The sequence below is a fragment of the Trachypithecus francoisi genome, unplaced genomic scaffold, assembly GCF_009764315.1.
Source record: "Trachypithecus francoisi isolate TF-2019V2 unplaced genomic scaffold, Tfra_2.0 Lachesis_group16, whole genome shotgun sequence".
Taxonomy (NCBI): Eukaryota; Metazoa; Chordata; class Mammalia; order Primates; family Cercopithecidae; genus Trachypithecus; species Trachypithecus francoisi.
In genome coordinates this window covers 66510394-66535189 of record NW_022681461.1, presented here as the reverse complement: position 1 = coordinate 66535189, position 24796 = coordinate 66510394, and positions in this window count along the sequence as shown.

Sequence of the window (24796 nt, the reverse complement as noted above, 5' to 3'; positions counted from 1 at the left end):
AAGTTGGTCTGGATCCAAAGTCCATGTGCTTTGCATGTCCAAGTTCCACTGTTCTGCCTCCTAGAAAGGCAAGTGCTAGTAGGGTGTGACAAGAGTAAGTGCTAGTAAGTGCTCTGCTGAGTAAGGTGTGACAAGAGCCTAAAGTTCGTGGAGGAATGTGATGAAATAAAAAGCCCTGCAAATAAACAAATATTATATCATCCAGTGCCTCCTATGCCATATAATGGAGCTTGGGTCCTGTGGGCAGTGGGGAATGCTGACAAGTTTGAAGAATTTGAGAAACATGACCATGAACAATAAATAGAATAGAGGCAAGGAGATAGGTTAGGAGCTGTTGCAAAGATTCAGGCAAGAAAATGTGGTGGCTTGAATCAAGGCATGGCAGCAGAGACAAAAGTGTGCTTATTGCAATGGAAAGATATTGGCAATACATTGTTAATAAGTAAAATCAGGCTTTCAAACTATATGAATGCCACTTTGTTTAGAAGATAAATAAGATAAATGGCGTGTCTATTTTACATGGGTGTCTGTCACAGATCTCTCTCTCTCCCTCCTCTCTCTCTCTCTCGCTCTTTCTTTCTCTCTCTAGCTCCATTTTATATATTAATAGGTAATACTAAAGTGAGAGGGTGACTGGCTGGCATATTTTTTCTACTCTTTTTGATTATAGCTAATATACTTTAAGTAATTACTGTGTCAGAAATTGCGCTAAAAGCTTTATGGTCATTTGCTTATTTAATCCTTATAATAGTTTTATAAGATAGGTATTAATGTAATTATCACTATTATTATTACTATTATTATCCACACCTTAACGTGAAATTAAGGTTCATAGAAAATAAGCAAACTGCGTACAGCATAGTTGCTTGTTGAATAGAAGACTAGAGATTACACATGTTTTAGTGACAGGGTGATGACTCCAGCTAAGCCTGCATGCCTCCATGGACTAACTAATCTTTTAACCGCTATGTTACAATTTATCAATCATCTATTAGCTCCTTTTATTCAAGATAAAATATATTTTATTTATTTGTAAATTAATTGATATAAACTATAAAATATCCTTTACAAATAATATCATATAGCTCTTACTTATTCAATGGAAAGTATGGCCATTTTGTCTCCTTTAGACAAAATACCTCCTTTAGGTATTTTACTATAAAAAAATGCATTCATATGGTAAACATTTGGTTTAAATGGTAAAATAATGCAAAAATCAGTCTCTCTGAAAAGTCCACAACCCAAAGAACACTACTGTGAACTCTCCTAATAGCCTGCACAGTATTTTCTTTGCATTGTTCTTGACTTAAAAAAATAAATACATCTACCGTCTCAAAATTAACAACTTTTTGTTTTACACAGGGTTAAAGAAGTTCTATTCTGGCTAGGCACGGTGGCTCATGCCTGTAATCCCAGCACTTTGGGAGCTGAGGCGGGTGGATCACGAGGTCAAGAGATCGAGACTATCCTGGCCAACATGGTGAAACCCCGTCTCTACTAAAAATACAACAATTAACTGGGTGTGGTGGCACGCACCTGCAGTCCCAGCTACTCGGGAGGCTGAGGCAGGAGAATCGCTTGAACCAGGGAGGCAGAGGTTGCAGTGAGCCAAGATCATGCCACTGCACTCCAGTCGGGGCCTGATGACAGAGCAATACTTCGTCTCAAAAAAAAAAAAAAAAAGAAAAGAAAAGAAAAGAAAAAAAGAAGTTATATTCCATTATTTTATTAACCATATACAAATTAAATTAGGTACATTTTATCTTGGGTTTGTTTGACTATGTATTAAGATAACCACATGCTGAGTCTTTTTTCCTTTGCTTTATTAAGATATTGAATAATATTAATGTAATACTTAATCTTGAAAAGTTCTTTCTTTCCCAGAAAAAAGAAAACGACTGGATTATAATGTGCTTACCTACTTATTCATATAAAGATGGAGTCTATTTGCTAAGACTTTAGAGTTTTATAACAATATCGAGAGATGTGATATATTGTATTTTTCTATTTTGTTCCAGTTATCTGGATTTAGCATTGATATTGTCATTGCCTAGTCACATATGCCACCCTTAACACATACAAACATGCATACACTTTTTAGAAAATTAGATAGTTAAAGAATATTTTTTTTCCAAAGCTACAACCTTTGACTATGGTCTTTGTATTTTTTAATTCTCCTGTTTCTGTTTTCAAAATAATTAATTTTGGATTTTGCTCATTAATTCCCACCTTTTGTCTTCCTTGTGTTTACTTTGATTTTCATTTTCTAAAATTTTTAGATGAATGAGTAATTTATTTTCATGCTTTTTTATATGCAAATACTTTAATAGCTATGAATTCTCTAGGCATAATTATAACTCTATGACATATAGCCTGATCTTTGGTATTTTCTTTATCATTAATTTCTAGATATTCAATAAAATTAGTCGTAATTTTCTTTTTGTTCAAAGAATCATTTGGATTGTGGGATAAATGGAGTTTCTGATCTTGCCTTCACAATCTCATTTTGATTTCATTGTGAGCAGAAATATAATTATGTAATTTCTTGTTTCTAACTTTGAAGTTTTCAAGTTTGAAGTAAATCAACACAAGATTGGGATATGTAAATGTTTCATGGGCATTTGTAAAGAATATGCTGTTCTCTGGTATAAAATTCATAATATGTGCCTTATTAGTTATGCTATTTACATATCTTTGCATCTAATTTTTTTCTTCTACTTGATTTATTTTTCTTCAACTGAGAGTTTTATTGGAAAGCCTCACCAATGTTGTTTGTATGTGCTAATTTTGACATTTTTTACTTTTTATTTTTATTTTTTGAGACAGAGTCTCACTCTGTTGCCCAGGTTGGAGTCTGTGATGTGATCTTGGCTCACTGTAACCTCTGCCTCCCAGACTCCAGTGATTCTCCTGCCTCAGCCTCTTGAGTAGCTGGGACTACAGGCACCTGCCACCATGCCCAGTTAATTTTTGTTTTTTGTATTTTTAGTAGAAATGGGGTTTCACCATGTTGGCCAGGCTAGTCAGGAACTCCTGACCTCAAGTAATCTGCCCACCTTGGCCTCCCAAAGTGCTAGGACTACAGGCGTCAGCCACCGCACCCACCTTACATTTTTAAAAATATCAATGCTATGATATTAGAAACATAAAAATTCATGACAATGAGACCTCCATTGTTTAATCATTCGAAAGTGCTCTTCTTTTAATTATTTTAACTCTAATTTTAATTTTATCTTATGCTTGTTACTTAATTTCTGATTTATTTTTGTTAGAATAGTATGCCTCTATTTAGTATTTTACAATTGTTTGAAGACACTTGTTTTAATTCCTTCTAACTCCATATTGTTTTCTGAATCAATATGACGAGTTTTAAAAATAGTATATGAGTTCATCTCATTATAATTGAACCTGTCTGGTTTTGATTTCATTCCATCATTTTATTTTATTTTTTTGTGCCTCTGATTTTTGTGCCATTATATTTTCTATGCTTTGCTTTTGGGCATGTGTTTTGTTGTTTCCTTTTATATTTCTGATTTCCTTCTGATAAGTTAGAAGTTTCTTTAACAATAAAAGTAAAACCCTATTTGCTATATTCATTTTTATTAATGATATCTTTAAATTTTTGCTTTCTCAGATATAAGTAATATTTATAAAATTATCCAACCACAATGAAAACTTTTAAAAATTAGCATGTGTGCACATACAAATACACACACATACACAAACTTCCTTTCACCACCCTGTTTCTCCCTTCTAATTTGTGTTAGTTTCATTTTCATAAAATTTTCATGGTTTATAACACTCAACATTTTGCATATTAACCAAAATTCCAAACTTTCTTTAAAGTTAGTTCAAATTAAAATAAATTCAGTACATAGAACTTTGTTACCATAGTTCCTCCATTTCTATGCATTTTATTTTGCTTCATTTCTTGGTTGACTGGACTTTATGACCACATCTTTTCTCAAGAAAGGCTCATGGGTGACATTTGCTCTGAGCTCTACCATGTATAAAAAGGCTTTTGATTGCCTTTATTCTTGAACACCAATTTGGCATGGCATGAAGTCCTTGGGTCACACTTCCCTTCCCTTAGAGCAGGGTACACCTTGCCTGTGTACATCGCTTCGCTGTCTGCTAGCATTAACTGTTGCCTAGAAACAAAAACAAAAAACAAAAAAACAGCAGAAACTAGTCTATTGCTCATTCCCCTCTCTGTAGGGGAGTGTGTGTGTGTGTGTGTGTGTGTGTGTGTGTGTGTGTGTGTTTGAATGACTTTAGGAGTCGTTTTTTATCTTAGAAACAATAACTTATACAGCTATATCTCACATTTGGTATGGTTTTCTGCTAAATCAAAATTTTGAAGACTTTGTACACACTTTCACTTTGTGTATGTATTTTTTTAATTCAGTATTTTTCTGTTACATTATAAATATTGTTTTCTACCCAATTTGTTCTCTTTTTCAGAAACATGAATCATTTATATGGTTGTTTTCTTCTATAATCCTAGCTATATTTTTTGGATCACTTTTACTGTTTTCCAATTTCTTGTTACTTTATCTTATTTTTCTAAACTTGTCCTTCACAAATTTTGATGTTTGGTAAAGTTTTAACTCCATTTTTTTTTCTTCTAATGATGATTCAGTTTCCCTAGTGGTTTTATTATTCTCCTCTAAATTTTTTAAAATTAATTTAGTTCACTTTTTATGTCTATACCCTATCATCTTGTTTTCTTCTTTTATAATACTTTATGGACTTCTTTCTTTACTGAAGTTAAATTTTTTCTTTCCAGACAATGAGATATTTTTTTCTGAATACTTTTAAATAATTTATGGTTTTGCTTATTCTTCTGATTGTACATTTTATATTCTTTCTTGCCTGGTTTCAGTAATATATTTCCCTCTGAGTATGGGGTGAAGGTTTGTTCATATAGGTACTCTCACATGTTTTTGCACTTATCTATCGTACATAGGTAAAATACTGAATCTTATGATGTTATCAATTATCTTTGACTGGAGGCTATTCTTTCACACTAGCTATTTGCTTTGTGTAAAGAGAAGAGAAAGTTGAATAGCTGGAAGCTTAGTTTCTGAGGTATGGACTCAAGATTCTTTCTTATCATATCACTGTGTCCTCTTCCCTGGAGGCATTCTTTTCCTTAGAAATCAATTTCTTGGTTTCTCTAAGAACAAGTCTCTGTATTTCCCTTAAGCCCTAGAGTCGGGATTTTCTATATAATTTAAGTGATGATTTAAATCTGTTTATCTCTCAGCTAATTCTGCCATGGAAAATAGATTACAGAGATGCTCTAGCAACAAACCTATGTTCCAAGAAGGTGTGAAGGAGATGGATTTAGAGAAAACCACTGGAAGGGGCACTGTCACTGTGCCCAAGAGATGGGTCAAATCAGAGATTTTACCAGCTGATCATTCAGCCCTCTAATGAATGAGTATTTTATATAGCTTAACGCTGTGCAATTGCTTATCCAATCTGCATGGGGAAAATTATATCTTCCCTTACATCATCACCTATCCAGTCACCCACGCAGAATGAATAATGTCAATGTCAAGAGAATTTTCTAGGCCACTGTCTGGCTGTGTTTATATTGGTCCCAGAATATTTGAAGCTTTGAAAGGATGTCTAACAACTACAATTCTGCTAGAATGACAAATTTTTAAAAAGCTGACAGTACCAATTGCTGGTGAGAACATGGAGCAACAGGAACTCTTATTCATTGCTTCTGGGAATGCAAAATGGTACGTTTTGCACACTTTGCCAGTCTCTTACAAAATCAAACATTGTCTTGCCATGCAATCCAACACTTGTGTCCTAGGTATCTACCCAACTGATTTGAAACTTTATATATACATAAAATCTGCACATGAATATGTATAGCAGCTGTATTATAAATGCCAAGAGCTGGAAGCAACCAAGTCCTTCAGTACGTGAATGGATAAACAAACTGTGGTACACCAGTTCAACAAAGCAATTTAAAACAGTAAGTTATCAAGCTATCGAAAACATGGATGAACATTAAATGCATACTGCTAAGTGAAAACCTCGATCTGAAAGGCTACATATTCTATGACTCCAATTACAAGACATATGGGATGGTAATTTGTGGCAATAAAATTACACTCTCTTCATAAAATAAAGTAAAATGGAAGGGAATGGAATAAAATGAAATGAAACAAAACATAAACCTATTTCAACACTGCCCTTAATCACTATAACAAGCAATTTCAGCCAGCATAATACTGAACAACTGGAACAGCAAAGACACCAGCCAGTGAGAACAGACTCTCAGCATACTGATGCACAGTGGCTGCGTTTCAGCCCCGTGTCCAGAAAAGAAACCACTATATTCACAGATTCCATCTACACTTCCTGAACACAGAGTAAGGCTTGCAGTAAGCTGAAATCATATGACTCATTCTGTGGCCTAAAGGAATACACAACATATTCAGGTCTGATTTCCAAAATCTTCAGTAAGATCCTCCCTCTCTTCTGCAATAATCCCTGGAGGACACATAGTTAACAGGCAAACATTGCAAGGAAAAAGGCACCTGGATCTTCAAGTTTCTACTTACAGACCGAGACACCAAGACGAGCCACGCAATTGACATTGGACCATGATATGGAGAGAGAGAATTTTATAATGTTATGACACTGAGATTTTGTGATTATTACAGCAAGAACAACCTTCCTAATTGGTTATTTATCGAGCCATTTGACATCTATTCTATCAATAATAAATTATCCGAGTTCATGATTTGGGTTTTAGAAGGTTAGGGCAGGCAAGAAAAATAGAAATTACTAACACCTGCCTGATTGCAGACTGGACTCATGTTCTTGTTTAAAATGGCACTCTTTACTTCCAGAAAGACCTACTGAAGTCTATGTTAAACAAAAGCTTATGTGCACTATCTAGTTCAGACAATTCTAAATTGCATGCTTAGATCATTGAGGACAGTTGATTGCGAAGATGAAGATGTCATTAATTAAAATTATATTAATAAAAGAAAGTTTCAAGTCATTATAAAATACTTTATCTCATTTTGTATCCTCATTGGTGTATATGCTGATCAATTTAAAAAGTTGAGGTTTAGAGAGGTGAAATAAAAAGCTAAGATCATATATTTAATTAGGGGATGAAGCAGAGGTTAAAACTCAAACTGTCTGACCCCTAATCCAGTGCTCTTTCTTTACAATGTGCTTTCTCTGAGCCTATAAATATGTTCCAGTTTCAAGAGAGTTATCTGGTCAGTCCAACCTCATGTTTATCTCAAGAATCAAACATCCAAATTCAAGAGTGACCAGCAAACACCAAGGCCCTTTAAAGTTCCCGGTGCCCTGCCTGGATGGATATTTGCAACAGCTGGAATGCCGGGTGGCTATTAGGCTGTGGCACTCAGTGCTGTGTTGTGTCGAGGGTAGAGACTTTCTTTTGGCTGACTTTGGCTTTGAGTATCACCTCTGTAGTGCACCAGCTGTGGAAACCTGGGCAATTTCTTCCCTATCCCTGAGCATCAGTCTGTGATTATTTGTGGTGAAAAAGTAAATTCTATCTTTAAAGTGCATGGAAAATTACCTGGAACAAATAAGATATTCAATTCACCTGCAGTCATTGTAATGTAATCATTGTAATGGTAACCAATAGGATTTGGAGAAGTTTTATGGGAGGTGTTTAGCACTCCTAATGGCTTATAAGGTATTCAGTAACCACATAGTTACTGTGCTGGGTGTGAGCTGCCTCAGTTTGGCCAAGACACCTCTGAACTTCTGTGGAACACATACAAAGGTAGAATCAACATCCTCCTCGACTTCTCCCACAATCCTGCCATGAGAAGATAATAAAAGGTGGTTGCTGATGCAAAGTAAGAGGTAGTCAAGTCTCCCTTCATATTCTAAACTGAATGGACTGCCTGATTGATTGCTTCCAACAAGGGTGGCCTAGAGATAAATTTTGGAATTGTGGTACAACAGCTTCTCATACTACTTGCCAAGTCTTTTCATTCATAAATGCTGACTATGACTCAGCTTTACTTAATATATACTATTTGGAGGGAAGAAAGACCTGCAAGGTATTCAAAAACATTAGTGATTTTTTACATGTTTATGTTGATGATAAAAATAAGAATTCTTTACAGAAAATACTTACAAATATAAAGTAGAATATAAAAATCACCTTTTCTCCTACCCACCATAAATATGCCACTTCAGTTTAAGAGGTTTTCATTATATTTTTAATCCATACACACATGTATTTATGTGTAGATACAATATACCTCTAATATATTTAGCATTATGGAGAGGATTAGGTTTGGTGACTATTTTAAAAGATGTGTTGCCTTATTTTTTTCCAACTCTACAAAATAACAAACTAAAGGAAAGGTCTGCCAAACAGGAAATTTGTATTTGATGAATAAGTCTTTAGCCTTAATAAACAAACACAAAGGAAATTGTTTATATGTTGATGGCTTTTGTGAAATCCCTACAGTGTCTGGAAGCACTGCCTTTTAAACAGGTGAAACATTCTCTTCCCCCTGAGGTCTTATTTCCACCATTAATTTATTTAGAAAATCTTTTTTTACTTCTGGGTAACACAAAGTTATGTTTGAGTATAGCCTGAATTAGTGGAGCCTGAATTAATGAGATTTACCTGTATTTAATTCAACTTCTTCAAGCATGTATTCTTCCAATAAAATCACCTCAGGATGCAAGAATAAAACAGTAACGATTAAAATATGCAAGAGCAGAGTGCTAGTTCTGAGCATACCTTAAAAAATCGATGAGACACCATTAAGGCTTTAAATCATGCCCCCAAACCAGGAGGTGAGTAGATTGTGTTTCAGCTTGGATAAGCAATTCCAGGTCATAGGCTTACCATAGAAAGTACAACACAACCTCTAGGTCTCTGGAGGTGCAATTTGAGCTCTGCCAGCAAAAGTCTTGCAGAAGAAGTTGCCAAGGCAGGCTGCAAGGTCCAAATGTGAATGGCAATTGAACTGGTACAGATTGAGCACTAGGCTCAATAGAGCATCTGGTCCAAACCAACATGGGTGAGGGATATAGGTACTGAGGGCACTTAGTCAAATCATGAGTGGATGTTGGGAATAACTGAAGAATCGGGCAAAAAGAGGTAATTGGAGGTTGGGGAGAAAATGGGGAGCTGATGTGAATGACAGATCTGAAGCAGGTGTTTTTAGAGTGCAAATAAGAGATTTACCTCTCTCATCTATATCTTGACTGTATCCTGCAAATGAGTCTGTCTTTGGTTTGGGGATGCATGTTTCTATGTTTCATCAGCATGCTCTCCTTCCTAAAACTGAGGGTAAACCCTTTGTGGTAAGGACTTAATTGTTCTTGTAGCCCCAAAACATAGAGCAACATTTAATACATAGCTTATGCTTAATGAGTGCTCAATAAATGAACAAATGAATGAATGAAGCTGAGACACAGAACCCTAGTGTTTCACAACAGCTTATTTATTTTTTTTAAGTGTATTAAAGGGGAGACAGTTGAGACAGGACTAAGAAGTGGCTGATGGGGCCAGGTCTGAATATCTGGCCACATTCTGATAGAGGCAAAACAGCTTGAGAAGACTAAAGATTTATGCTTATCTTATATTTCAGGCACAGTCTTTTAGAAATAGTCCTGGGTCTGTAGGAAGGGGGGTTATTTTCCTCAACTACATGGTGCTAATTGAGTTCAATGAAGGTTATTTATTGCTTTTTTTTTTTTTTGCATTTTAAGCATTGGCAGTATCTTATGTCATGGAGACCCTCAGAGTTGGAAGTCAACAGTAAAACTCACAGTGTTTGCCATGAGGTCAATGTAGAATGTTGTCGGAGGACATGTCCTGGCCTCCAGGAACACTGGGAGTTCTAGTTCTGGCAGCACTGCTGACTTCCTGAAATATCCAAGCAATTTTCTTTCCTCTCTATCACTGAGTCTGCATAGAAGGGCAACTATTAATCAGAAGCATGTTTCATGCATCTCTCTTCCTCACGTATTCCTCACGTAAGAATGCAGTGAGTGTTCTGATGGTTGTGTTTGAGAGATCAAGTGACTTTCTAGGCTGTGTCTCTTTGCAAAGCAGTGCATCAGTCTTCTCCCTAACATGCTATAAGCTTGGGAGTGAAACTCATTCCTCACAGAGGACTGTAGTCATCCAGGGCCGTTTGTGACTGGTCGGGTATACCCATAATTCTGGGGTGTAGTCATAGAGAGCCTTTATGGTGTGCACCTAAGCCACATCCACAGTCCTCTCCTTTTTCAGTGTGACAGGCACAACATAGATTTGCAACTGTTTAACCATTCTCAAGGTTAGTTGATTTAGACTACAAGTGACTTTGGACCCCCTAAAACACCATCAAAGAAGACACTTTACCTTAGTGAGCCTAGGAATCCTTATTCACAGAATGGATATGCCAGCTCAGTTGCTCTCAGGAGTGTGAAGAGGAATAAAGAAGATGATGAGTAGGGAAGCAGATAGTTATATAGGGGTGCCCACGACTACCCTGAGGCTTGACAATTTACTGGAAGAACTCACAGAAATTTTTATATTAACTGTTAAAGAGTATTACAGCAAAAAAACACAAACTAAAATCAGCAAAGGGAAAAGTTGTATAGGGTGAAGTACAAGCGAAACTGCTTGTGCAAGCTTCCAGGTGTCCAGTCCTTGTGGCGTGACATGGCCACTTTAATTCTCTGAGCAACAGTGTGTGATAATATATGTGAAGTGTTGACTCACAGGGAAGCTCACCTGAGTCTTGATGTCCAGGATTTTTAGCAGGGACTGGTTACATAGACATGCAACAGCTGTATAACTGATCTCAACTATTTTGATTCCAGGTCTCCAGAGCAAAAACAGGGCTTCACCATAAACAACACTTATTAGCAGAAGCTATCTGGTCAAACTGGTACAGCATGGCCCATGGCCCTAAGAATACAAAAATACTCTTGTCAAGCAGAATAAACCAAGGCTCAGAACTCATTTCCTAGGAGTTGGCCAAAGACCAGCCCTGAAGACAAATCTTGCTTGGGAATGTGCATGGTTTAAGTAACCCAGTTTACTAAATTAACTTTTGTTTTCTGCCCAATGTTGAATTATAAAATATTCATCTATGAGATTAGGTTTCCTACTATAATAGAAAAGTGCTGATAATAATGAGGTCTACATTTCAACCAGAAGTTTGCTACACTCAAGCACAGTGTAAAAACTTTCTGAATTGAGAAAGATTTCTAGTACATTTTCCTTTACTTTGAGGTAGCAAGCCATTTAACTGCAGTACCAAGCACATGGTAGGTGCTCATATTTGCTTGATTTGAAAGAAGGAAAAAATGGCTTAATAATATGAGTGTGGGTGTCAGACAGAGCTTGTGTGAATCCTGCCACTCCAAAGTTTCAAGACCAAAGACACTTGTTGAGAATCGGTTTCCTATTCAGTAAAATGAGGGTGGCCATGTCTATCTTGCCTTCAGAGTCTTTTAGAGAATTAGAGAGATAGATGTACACCTCAGTGTCAGGCACATAAGTGATAAAATGTTCCTATTTCATAGACACAGTCAGAAGTCAATTCATCCTAAGAAAGTCCACTGCTTACCTATGACTTTATCCTGCATGTGTTGAACTGGCAATAAAACAAACCACCAAGAAAGGTTTAAACAAGGATATGGTCATGCCAGATCTTTGCTCTGATAACTGTGAGAAATGTGCCTCAACCCAAGGATGTGCATCTTCTCATACAACAGGATCCCTGCTTTTTTTACACTCAGCGTGAGGTTTCCACTCACTTTCCTTATTATCAGATGTCTGAAAAGTACATGCTAACGTTTCAAACATTTTATTTTTTAATCAGCTTATTAGAGAGTTCCACATACCATAAAGCTGTTATATGGGAGCAAATCCCAGCTGCTGTGAAGAGTTTCTTGCAACGTGACAGATTTAGGTCAGTGTCATTAACAAACTTCCAGATTGATGTTGCCAGCTTGATGATCACAGAAGATGGCAATTCCCTTTGCACAGGGACAGAGGAAAAGAGGATTTGTCACACTAGATAATTCTGCGCATTCTGGCCCAGGCAGAAAAGATGTTAAATATCTACATGGGCTTTCAGCAGAGCATTGGAATTGGAGTCAAATGTTTTCAGTCTTGCCTTGACTCTGGTCTCAGCATGACCTTGGTGAGGTCTCTTTACTGCTTGGGCCTCTGTTCGTGCATCTCTGAAATGAAGGAAATAACATATGAATGCTTCTTTTTTTTTTCATTCAACAAATGCTTACTGAGCACATACTGGGTGCCAGTCACAGTGCTTGCAGCAGGAATGCAACAGAGATCAAAATAAGTATTCCTCTTACCTTAATACACAATGTGACTTTATAGTTGCTCTGTTTATATATGATGGATATTAGTTTATTCCACAACACACAGATGCTAGAAATGTTACATGTCTTTCTTTTTAAGATATATTATTTCTGGTTCTGAATGGCTACCCACCTGATTAGCAGGATGACCATTGCACTCATTAATGAAGCTCCCTGGAACCTCCTTTTGGAGATTGCATCAATTCTGCACATACGGCCCCAGGAAAATGAGGCAGAGGTCTGGTTAATGGTCAAACCACTGCCTTGCAATCAGTCTCTGGAAATGCTGTGAAGGCATCCTTTGAGGGTGCTGATTCCATGCAGAGTCACACTAAGGCCACTTGTAGTGTCCTCTTAATGGTCTTACAGTCTTCACAAGAGGACCTAGATGCTGGCCTCAAGGGCATATATCAGGCATCCATTTTCCAAGCCGACCTAGGGCAGCAGTTGCATTGATACAGTTCTCCATAGGAAAGCAAAGTACAGGTCTCTATCCACCCATTCTCAGGACATCTGAGCCAGGATTGCCCAAACAACCATCTCTCTTTTGATTCAAACACTTGTCTCTCTCTACCTGGCCTCTCCCTACCTCTACAATGAATGCCTAATTTTTAATGTGCCACTATATTCATTTGCTAGAGCTTCCATAACAAAATACCATTGGGTTATTTAAACAACATACATGTATTTTCTTAAAGTTTGGGAGGCCAGCAGTTCTAAAATCAAAGTGTCAGCAGTTTCAGAATCTTCTGAGGCCACTTTCCTTGGTCTGTTGATGACCGTCTTCTTGCGATGTACTCACAGAGCCTTTTCTCTGTGGACTCACAACCCTGGTGTTTCTTTATGGGTCCAAATTGTCTCTTTCTATAAGGATACTAGTCAGATTGAATGAGAACTCACTATAAAGCCTCTTTTTACTGTAATCATCTCTCTAAAGGTCCTATCTCAAAATATAGTCATATTTAGAAGTACTGAGGGTTCAAACTTAAAACACATGACTTTTAGCAGTATACGATTCAGCCCATAAGAGTAATCATCACTATCTACTGCTGCATGGGATGCCATTTTTCTAAACTGGGATAAGAATGGCAGCCATGAAGATTTGCAATTCAGCTATTCTGTTAATCTCTCAGAAGGAGTTGTTGTTGTTGTTGTTTTGTGTTGTTGTTGTTGTTGTTTTCAGGACAGTCTCTGAAACTAAAAGGAAGCTTTGTTGTTGTTGTTGTTTTTTCAGGACAGCCTCTGAAACTAAGAGGAGGGTTTTAGAGGCTGCTGGTCCTTCTCAAAGATGGAAAAGAGAACTTAGAAGACAAATACTGCAGTATGTACATGGTACATGTGAATACACAGAAAGGAATTGTCATGATGGAGGGTTACCTCTTGTTCATTAATCACGAGCCTGTATTCAAGAAAATAAGACACAGTTAATCTCTCAATTGGGGTATGCTGTTTCATTAATAATAATAATGAATAATATTAGCTGTATTTATTTTTTTTTTACTATATGTCTGTGCTTTATATACAGAATCTCCTTTGATCCTCCAATTTTAGAAAGGCATTATAAGGATCAAAACCAGAAATATGTGCAGATAATGTGCTTTCAGAGGAAGGGTGAAGAGGAACCAGTATTTATTTTGTTCCTACTAGTGCAAGGTGCTATTCCAGATATTTTCTCTTCATAGTCTCTTTTAATCTTCACCACAACCCCAAAAGGTGGGCAACAATATCTTCATGTAAGAATAATAAAATTAGTCTCAGAGAGATGAACTGACTTGTCGAAGTTCACCCAGTAAGTCATAGTGCAAGCCAAGAATCACTCACAAGGGAAATTGTCTCCAGAAGCAGTGTGCTTAGCCACTATTCTAAAAAGATGAATGGTTAGGATGAATATTTTGGGTCATCACTGTTCTGGACAGAACTCAAAATGAGACAGGTCTTTTGGAGTGGATCAGTTCCCAGGCAAGTAGTGGGTTCACACACAGCTGCTACAGTGTGTGGGAAGATAACTACTTCAGTGGGTTTTACCTAGTGTAGGGAGGATGAAGATAATAGTGAGTAACAGAAAGGTAATCCAATCAAACAGCATCAGGGGCAGCCATAATAGTGCTTGGAAATGGGTGACAGGGATAAACCCTATAACTGATAGTCTTGTAACAGGCAACGACAGAAGGAATGAAAGGTAAATGGATGCTATAAGCTCATGTGCAAGAGCAGGACTCTATACATCAAAGAACGAGTGGGGATATGGCAAAAAACTAGCAAAGTTCCCTTACTTCAGGGACAGGGAAACTAAGAAGGAAATCAAGGAGTTCAAGAGACTGGAGCAGGGATCCAAATACTGGGTACAAGAATAGAGTAGGATGGGATAGCAGAAAGGCTGACTGGATGCTGGGTACATTTGATTATATTTTGTCATGCTGGAAATTTTACAATGGCTGCCAGTAGCTCTTAGGATAAAGTCCAGAATCCTCATATGACTTGCAAGACTTCATCATATGACTGCATAATACCCTTATCTTCTGCTACTCATACTCTGTGTCCCCATCCCCAGTTCATCCACTTCTCTCATTTCCAGCTGGACTGGACCACTGCCTAAGCTGTGTACTCCCCATGGAAAAATGCTTCCTTTGCTCTTTTCATTCAATTTGACTTATCATTCAAGACTCCTATTAAACATCAGATCCTCTCGTGCTTTCTGCAACCTTCCCCTCCCTGTCCAGTCTAGGTTAAGAGTCCATGTTATGCACTCCAGTAGCATCTTAAACTTCCCTCTCCTTAACATGTATCACGTTTAAAAACTAATGCCCAACTGCCTATCTGAACTACACACCTCAAAAAAAATGTGTTGAATGAATGAACATAGAGTTGAACTTTAACACCTTCAGTCTCTACCGACTAGGGGTAATATTTTCTCCATATCTTACTTTGAGATTGAACTTGTGGGTGGTAACCAAGAGGCTGCAGCTATTGGGAGTGATTGCCTACCTCAGCTGGCAACTGGGTGATATGGTTTGGCTGTGTCCCCACCCAAATCTCAACTTGAATTGTTTCTCCCCAAATTCCCACATGTATGGGAGGGATCCGGGGGAAGTAATTGAATCATGGTCTTTCCCGTGGTATTCTCTTGATAGTGAGTAAGTCTCACGAGATCTGATGGGTTTATCAGGGGTTTCCACTTTTGCTCCCTCTTCATTTTTCTCTTGCCACTGCCATGTAAGAAGTGCCTTTCACCTCCTATCATGATTCTGAGGACTCCCCAGTCATGTGGAATTGTAAGTCCAATTAAACCTCTTTTTCTTCCCAGTCTCGGGTATGTCTTCATCAGCAGTGTGAAAATGAACTAATACACTGGGCATGTCCTGCTGGCCTCAATTGACACATCAAAATTCAATGAAGCTGACTCACCAAGTTCTTGGCTCGGCAAATCTCTCTTAACCCACCAAGTTTTTGCAGTGCTTGAAGAAAATAAAAATAATATTTTCTCTACATTTTTCCACTAATTTAGATGGATTATTTTCCCCTTTATCTGCCTTATTTTCAACCTTACCCCTCAGAGGACTCTCTTCCCAGGTGCCTCCAATTTGCTGGTGTCCCCTGTGTTGGAGGAGGGGTTTTAAAGGAAAGTTTGGGCCTTTTCAGGACTGCAGTAGCAACCCTTAATGCTACTAGGACAGAACTCACTCCACTGTTCCTGGTGGGGTTGCCAAGCAACATCCCTGATTGCCTTGAAACGGGTTGAGGCTATAGGAAGCTTTGTCAGGGGAGAGGACACTGGGAACAGTCACTGGGAGCTCCTTCCCTTACAAATTTAGTCTTTCATTCTCATTTCCAGGTCCCCTTTCTTTCTTTCTTTCTTTTTTTTTTTTTGAGTCTCACTCTGTCGGCCAGCCTGGAGAGCAGTGGCATGATCTCAGCTCACTACAACCCCCGTCTCCTGGGCTCAAGTAATTCTTCTGCCTCAGCCTTCTGAGTAGCTGGGATTACAGGCATGTGCCACCATGCTAGGCTAATGTTTGTATTTTTAGTAGAGACGGGGTTTCACTGGTTGGCGTTAGGTAATCCATCTGCCTTGGCCTCCCAAGGTACTGGGATTACAGGCGTGAGCCACTGCGCTCATCCCAGATTCAATTTTTATTATTTAAAAATGATGTCTCCTCTGATGGTACCCTGCTGCCATTTTGAGTTTAAAGTACATTTTTTGTCGTTGGTCACTTGTGAACTTCTGCAAGGCAGAGATTTATCTCTAACTCTTCCACTCAGTTCCTATACTGGAGAGGATTTCAGAGGAGACACATATAGAATAGGGAAAGCCAAGGAACTTCAAGAGACAATGATTCCAAGTCTTGGTCTTGAGCCATGCCTGGCTCAAGGGAATAATGAAAGCTAACTTCAGTTGAATGCTTACTAGGTGCCAGGAAGTTATAGACAGGGCCTTAACTGCACTAACTCATGTAAGCGATGACTCCCTGGCAAAAGATGTGTCCTCATGCCAACAAGATGAAGTAGGAGTTATTCTACCTATATGACAGATGAAGAGACTGAGGCTACAGAGATTTAGTAACTTTCCACGGCCACATAGTTTGTGAAGACCAGAACCAAGAGGTAAACCCCTTCAGGCCTTTGGCCCCCTGCTGCTAACCACTCCATATCATCCTCATGTCTTACCACTTGTGCTAAATCAGTAATTGCAAAACTGAAGTTACCAGCCCTTTCTGGTGCCTTGGTTTCCTCATCTGTATGATGGAAATAATAACAACTCTGTCTTAGAGATTTGTAAGAATTAAATAATATACATTTTAAATACCTGGGACATCACAGAAGCTCAGTAAAAATTATATGCCTTCTTTTCCTCTTCTATCAATTTGTGCTGAATCATAAGACCTGACTGAACCTAGAAGGGCAGAAAATGGCATTTATATTTCCCTTTTCGGGAGACATCACTTGTAGAAGTAATGCTTTCATAAACACTTAAACTTTCTGATTATGATACAGTGTCTTCATTCTGCCCGTCAAAAATTTCAGTGCCACTGCAAGAGACGGGAAATTGGTTCACATGTTATGGTCAAGGATAAAAATTCTGGGAATTTTGGGATCAGAGAGACACAAATAATACGAGAAAGTAGAATGATAGAGGATGCTAAACAAGGACAATGATGCCTTCACAGGACCCCACTTCCTGTCTACAGAAGTCATTCTCCCTCCTCATTCATTCTAAAAATCTCCTCAAGCTATGTCGGTCTACATTGAATGTACCTCAGAAAGGTTTTCAGGGGGCTTGGACCAGACTGTTTTCCCGCTCTACCCACTATGATGAAATGTGGGAACTGGCTCAGGTGGAGATCAAGGGCCTTCATTATGTGCCTTAGTGTTGGGGAACAGACTACAGTTTTCATCTCCTGATCTCAATTACCCATGCCACTGCTCAGTGTCTGCCCATTTCACTGCCTTAGTACCACTCTTTCCCAGACAAGAGTGATGCATAGTCAACACTGCTTTGCCAGAGAGAGCTGGCAGCCCTACCTGGAGCCAGTAGACTTCCCTGAGGTGTTTGAGAAGGAGTAAGAAATGCATCAGTGCTCTGAGTCAGACCACACTCTTCCAGATGGAAAACCTGCCCTCCAGAACAGGCAGAAGCTCTGTGATTCCAGGTGTCAGTACATTTAACACTATCCAGATACACTTGACTCTGGCTCATGGAGGGATTTCACGGTTCTGTGTTAAAGGTGTGGTGCCAGATGCCTTTAGAGTCTGAGCTAGCCTTGTAGATAACTTTCTAGAGGATTTATTTGTATCTATTGAGGAAATCGCATGTGGCATAGTTAGAAGACCTCTTTATGGAGACTGACAAATCATAATTCCATCATGGCCACCTGTCAGATTACTTGGCTGCATGGCCATAGTCAAATTACATCACTTTTCTAAGTCTCAGTTTCTTCGTGTGTGAACTGAAATGTTAATTAGACCCATCTCACTGGGTTGCCATGAAGTTAAATAAGATGTTATGATCTGAACGTTGGTTATTCTCCTCCAAAAGTAATGTCTTGGAACCTAATACCCAAGTTTTAGGGTATTACAGTTTTAAGAGGTGGGGCCTTTGGGAAGTGATTAAGTCATGACCCCACATTCACATTAATTGGATTAGTGACCTTGTAACAAGCTCAAGCTCCCTTGCCCCTTCCACCATATGAGGAGAACAAAGCAAGAAGGGGCCATCTATGAGGAACGGGCCCTCATCAGACACTGAATCTGCTGATACCTTAATCTTAGATTTTCCAGCACCTAGAATTGTGAAAAATACATTTTTATTGCCTATAAATTACTCAGTCTAAGTATTTTGTCATAGCACATAAAATAACTTACATCAAATTCTTACTGTAGTGCTTGGCTCTCCCTAGTGCCATGACCTCAACTGGTTTTAGTTTATTATTAAGATTGATTTGTCTATCTGTTTACCAAAATTATATTTTTTATTTGTGCCATTTATTTAACAAATAGCTAGGCTCCTTACATGACAGACACTGTTCTAGGTTTTTAAAAAGTACCTAATTCTTATAACACCCATCTTAGGCAGGACCTATTAAGAATCTCCTTTTTACGGAAGAAACATTTGAAGCAAAAGAGATTAAATATCTCAGTCAAATCACACAGATGGTATATGGCCAAGTTCTATGTCCTGTTTCCTGTCTTGAAATGTGTGCTCTTAGCCACAGCCGTATGCTGCCTGTTATTTTCTCATGTCAGGAATAAGGTTGAGCGTAATGGTGAAATCACTAACCCAGAATTAGAAAATTTGAGTTCTAATTCTGGTTCCGTAGGTGCCTGAAAATTCAGGAAAAACCCAGAACCTGGGTCTAGTCTCTAAGCTCAGAATACTTTTGTGCACTCACAAAATGTGAGGTGACATTATTATTAATTTATAATTATGTGTTACACAATTAACACCATATAATTAACAAACCCTTGGCAGTGTTTATAATCATCCCTAATTTATAACAGCACTACAATCTCCTTATGTATTCAGGCCTGTGGCAAAGTCAGTACAATCTCTGCTCCCTGGTTAAAGCTTGTGGGAATCACTAGACAGGGAAAGCACAGTCATCTCTGGTGACATCAGCACAAAATTCAGACTTTCAGTGTGGGCTTCCCTTCTTTCTCCCCATCATCAGCTCTGTAGCTTTTGTTTAAAATTTTTATCCAGGCCATTTTCTTCCTGGCCTGGGATAAATATCTCCATTTAGAAGTTTCATGAAGACTATGAAGCCTGAACTGTTGAAAAGGTTCATTGACCACCCTTAGGGAGAGATTGGCTCTTGAGTAGAATCAACACAGTTTCAGGAGACACCTACTAAGCAAGGGATGTTGGGAGTGGAGGTCAAATATTCGATCAGAGAGCAACTCGACTTGTGATTCATGAAACCTATTTGTTTATTCCAAGCTACTTGGCAGATATTCTTCTTTTACTGATTTCACAATGTCTCCTTCAAGCCTCATGCCCACCATTATCCCAGGTTCAGTGATCTGGATTCTGTCTACTGATTATACCATATATATATCAAGGCGTTCCTCTTCATCCTTTAGCCTAACTCTTTACTTGCCAGTTTAGAAGCCTCTTCCTTTCAGTTAATAATACTTACAAATAATATATCTACTTAATATATGTGCTTCTATGATATATTTCAGGGTTTTGTTAAAGTGACCATAACTACCATTCCTATGAAGATGTTTATCTTTATATAAAGACTGCCTCCCCTGATGGGCAGGAGGGTGCTACGCAAGCTATATTAACTTGGTAAGTGGTCCTAGTTCAAACTATGGATGAAATACTGAAAAGGGAACTAAACTCATGGTTTAGACTAGATCAGAGGCACTCACCCAAGACTGGTAGCATTCCAGAATGTGCAAGAAAAGTTGTTAAGGGATCTGTGAAGTATTATTCAAAAGTGTATGTGAAGGTACATTTTTATTGGGAAGGAGCCTAGAGCTTTCAGATATCTCAAAGAAATCTGTAACTTTCCTCAAATTAATTAAAATTAAAGAGAATTGTAATTTCCCCCAAATTGACTATGTGACAAGTTTATTTAATAAACGTGATGTTATTTCCCACTCATTGGTTCAAATATATCCCATTGCATTCCTTGCATCCATGTCAATTTGTGAGTTTGCTGAGAGGTGAGGGTTCTAAGAGAAAGTAGTGAGAGAATATACTATGTGATTTGACTGCAAATGCCGACAATTAGATCCAATACTGAAAAGTAAGGAATGGCATCACACGTGTAACTGCAGGTCCTGATAACAATTTAGAGAGAGAAGGAATATTGACAAGAGTTTACTCAGGCAGCCTCCTCCTTTTATGTTTTCAGAGTTGCTAAGGCTGGAGTCACTGATATGCAGTTCTAAAGAAGAGACTGACCTCCACTCAGCCTAAGATTATTATGAACATCCAAGGATTTAGTTGATTCTCAGTTGGAAAATTGTCTATGTATAAAATTTTGGTAACAAGAAATTATATGTTCATATATATATATATGATCTGGCAGCATATATATGTGTGTATATCTATATAGATATGAAGAAAGAAAGAGTGTTTAGTAACCCATTAGTATAAATATCATGGGGTTGATCCTTAATTCTTATACTAACTAGAAGATTAGACTAGAAAACCTTTTACTTCTAGACAGTAAAAAGAGGACTAAACTCATGGTCAGTGTTCAAACTTCAAGAATAACTTTTGGTATAAATATCTCTTTATATAAATTCTTTATATAAATTATATAATTTAAAAAGTTAGAGTTTTAAAGATCTGTAACATCTTCTTTAGCCCTAAAAGTCTGTAATTCCACCTGTCCAGCCTTCTCTCCATTTGTCCTGGTAAATTAATCCTCTGTAACTCTAATAAAGTAGTTTTCCTAAAAATCTATCTTGACTGCCATGAATAATGCTACATTAGCTTTCTTTTAGTCAATATGCGTCTAACACGTTTTTGTCAATTCTTTTATTTTCAACCTTTATCTAATTTTAAATTTATAACTCGTAGTCTCTGGTTTTTTACTGACAAGTTTTATCCAATTACATTTATTGTGATTATCTGTATAGTAAATTTTGTTATTGTACCTGTTTGTATGTGTCAAGCTATTTTAATGATTCTTTTGTTGTCTTTTATTGCCTTCTTTTCATTTTTTTTTTCTCTATTAACTTAAAATTTACAGGATCTGCATCTAGTATATTAGGGGTTAATCACTCCTCAGTCTTGGACTCTACGGTCTCTACCCCGGATCATTTATCACCATCTAGTGGATGGATCCGTATCATTATCATCATTTTCTTTCTACAGAACAGAGTATAGGATAACATATTCGTCATTTGGATCATTTTACAGTACAGACAACCCAACAAGATACTCCACATTCCAAATTATATTCTTGGACTTGAATAATCCCTAAGACTCATTCCTATTGTGTTCATCTCCTTTGCTCCCCCACCTTTCTTCCTCTTTGCAACATGTAGTCTCTGTGTAACTCTGATTTTAATCACTTAAGGGAGCTTTGCTGTTAGTGTGACCTCTTCTCGCCCTTCTCTTTGAAGGGGGCAGATGTGCCAGGGTCCAGAATTTTCCAATGATTTTATTTGATAGCTAATTAATGTCCTTCTGTGGTTTCCATAGCAATGCCATGCTTTGCTGCCAGGCCTTATCCAAATGGGCATTCTGTTCACTCTTGTGTCTTAGCATCAGCATATTAATCAGACACCATAGGTCCTTGGTTGCTGCATCAAATTGGTAAGACACTAATTGAATTAAAATATCACTTGGAGGCTTCAGGCTTCTCTTCCAGCTAGAGGGGAACCTTATTAGCTCAAAGGGCCAGCCAGACCCAAGCAGGAAACATTTGGAAATCCACACAACTTTTTGTCCTTTCATAGCAAATTATTTTTTTTTGTCACCATAGAATAAATATTTTGATGTCTAAATCCTTCTCGCTCCTTGAAAATTGTTCTATTTCTCTGACCTTTCTAGTCATTAGACAATGCTGTATTCTTTCTGTAAAATGAAGTGACTGAGTTAATATTTTCAAGCTGAAGGGAAAAATTTTTCCCACACCTGCAGTGGGTGAAGTCTGGAAAAGAACTCAGATTGAAGGTCCTAATTGAATTGTGATAAGGATTAAGTAGCACACTGCATATGAAGATTGCTTAGCAATCTGTAAAGTGCAGTGTAAATACAAGGGATTTTTACATTAGGAGTCTTTGGAAGTGCCTGGAAGGTATAGATGAAGGAGAAAAGAAAGGGAGGGAACTGAGGAACAATCAGTCTTAAATTCATTCTTTAAATGGTAAAGATTATGGATAATTGTTTCCACTTCTCATATAGAGTCAAAATCCTCACTCTCTTTGGTAGGTTTACTATTTCAAGTAACACCTGTTAAAATCACTATTGGAACTGACCCTTAAATATGCAATGCATATTTATACTTTATATATATATAATATGCAATGCATATTTATACTTTATAATTGTTTTTGCATCCACTGTTCCTTTGGTCACTCTATTCTTTTCTACTTGCCCAACTCCTGATCATTTTTCAACACTTAGAATGAGGAAGTCCTTTATCGAAAGGCTTTTCCAACCCCACCAAGAGTTAATACCTCCTTCAGTGTTCCCCTCTGTGTGCCTGACTGCATGAAAGCACTGATCATGGTAAACTATAATTACTATTGTTTCTTAAATTGGTTTATGTGTCTGTCTTTTTCATTAGTGTATGACTGGCACAAAAACATGAATGATTTCCTTTCAAATCTATGTATTTTTGACATGTCCCATTCACCTGTTAGGTGTTTAAGAAATGTTTCTTCATTGACTGGCCTTCTTCTAAATTTCATGCTTGATGGATAAGCTGTGATGTGACCTCTGGCATAAAGGATTTTCAACCTAAGTGAGCATTGAACTTTCTCAAAATCTGAGGCTAAACACCTATGTCAGTGTAAGGTGCATGCCACACTCTGAAAGTTGGTATAGAACATATGCTAATTCATACTAAAACCTGAAATATTAAAGTTGGAATTTACCATTCTTAAAAAAAAAAATCTTCTTCCCAGACACACTTAGACAAAGTAGATAATTCTTTGCCTCTATGCATTGAAATCCTCCTATTATTTCATCTTAAAATAAGCTACACTAGGGATGGTCTTCACTTTGTGTCCTGCTAACACAGACTTCAATAACCTCTGAGATAGGTCTTTGTATTTTACCTAGGAGGACATTACCATAAGAAGGAAATGCACATTGCAGAACTGGAGCCAGTGGGTGAAAGTATGCAAAGCTGGTCAAAGTATGGAAGGATATTCCAATTAGATCTGGTTTATAACACAAGCTGGAGTGGGAGCTATTACTCTTCTTCCATGAAATAATGTTAATAATTCAAAGAAAGTGGAAGACACAGCTAATTAGCTAGCTCCCTGTCCCTGGTATGATCTAGTCAGTGAATAGTGGTGATTTCCCAATGATGAAGAGATTTGCACTGGAAGAAGTTTAGATCACAGTATTTCTATTTTCTCTTCCAACCTTGAAATTTTGTGATTCTGCATTTCTCTGCCAATGCAGAAATGAGGATCCAGGTGCTCAGGAAGCACCTCTTGCAAGTACCACCTTAACAAAAAGATGAACTCAGAGTTTCTGGAGACTAAGAAGTGATGTCTGATCAAATCCTTTACAGAATTGCTTTCAAATGAGCTGTCTTTGTTAGTCTTTCAAACCGATGTAACCCCCAAGTTAAAGCTGTCTTTCTTAGTCTATCATCCTGATTTAACCCTCATAAGGCCTCTCACCATTTCACAGATGCCAAGGAAGCGGCAGTATTTATATTTCTGTGTGTGGGGAAGGGGAGTGGGTGTAGGTGGTAGATGCGCATGTGTATTATCAAAGGAGACAGATATATATATATATATATATATTTCTTAGGGAAGTCTGTCTGGCAAACCAACGCAATACTAAAACTTACCCTGTTTTTTGGTCACTGATTTTATTTAAACTAAAACTTTACCTTTAATATAGAAAGAATTTCTGGGAAATCTAACAATTTTTTTTTTTTTTTTTTTTTTAGAAAGCAGGAGAGGAGAAATTTCTTCAAACACACACACACACACACACGCACACACATTCTCTCTCTCTCTAAACAACCTCAGACCGAAAAAAAAAAATAATCCCTTGGCAACTACGTTGAAGGAGAAAATACAAAAGCAGCCAGTGTAATTTGGAAGAAGGTGCATTGCCAAGGAGTCAGAAAGTGAGGTTCAAGCCCTCATTCCGGCAGTAACTCTAGGTGTAATGATGGGCATGTCATTCCTCTCTGAGCCTATTTCTCAAACTAAGGAGTTTGATGAGCTGATATCCAAAACTACTTATTGTCCTGTGATTATGTGAATGGACCCCTTCCTA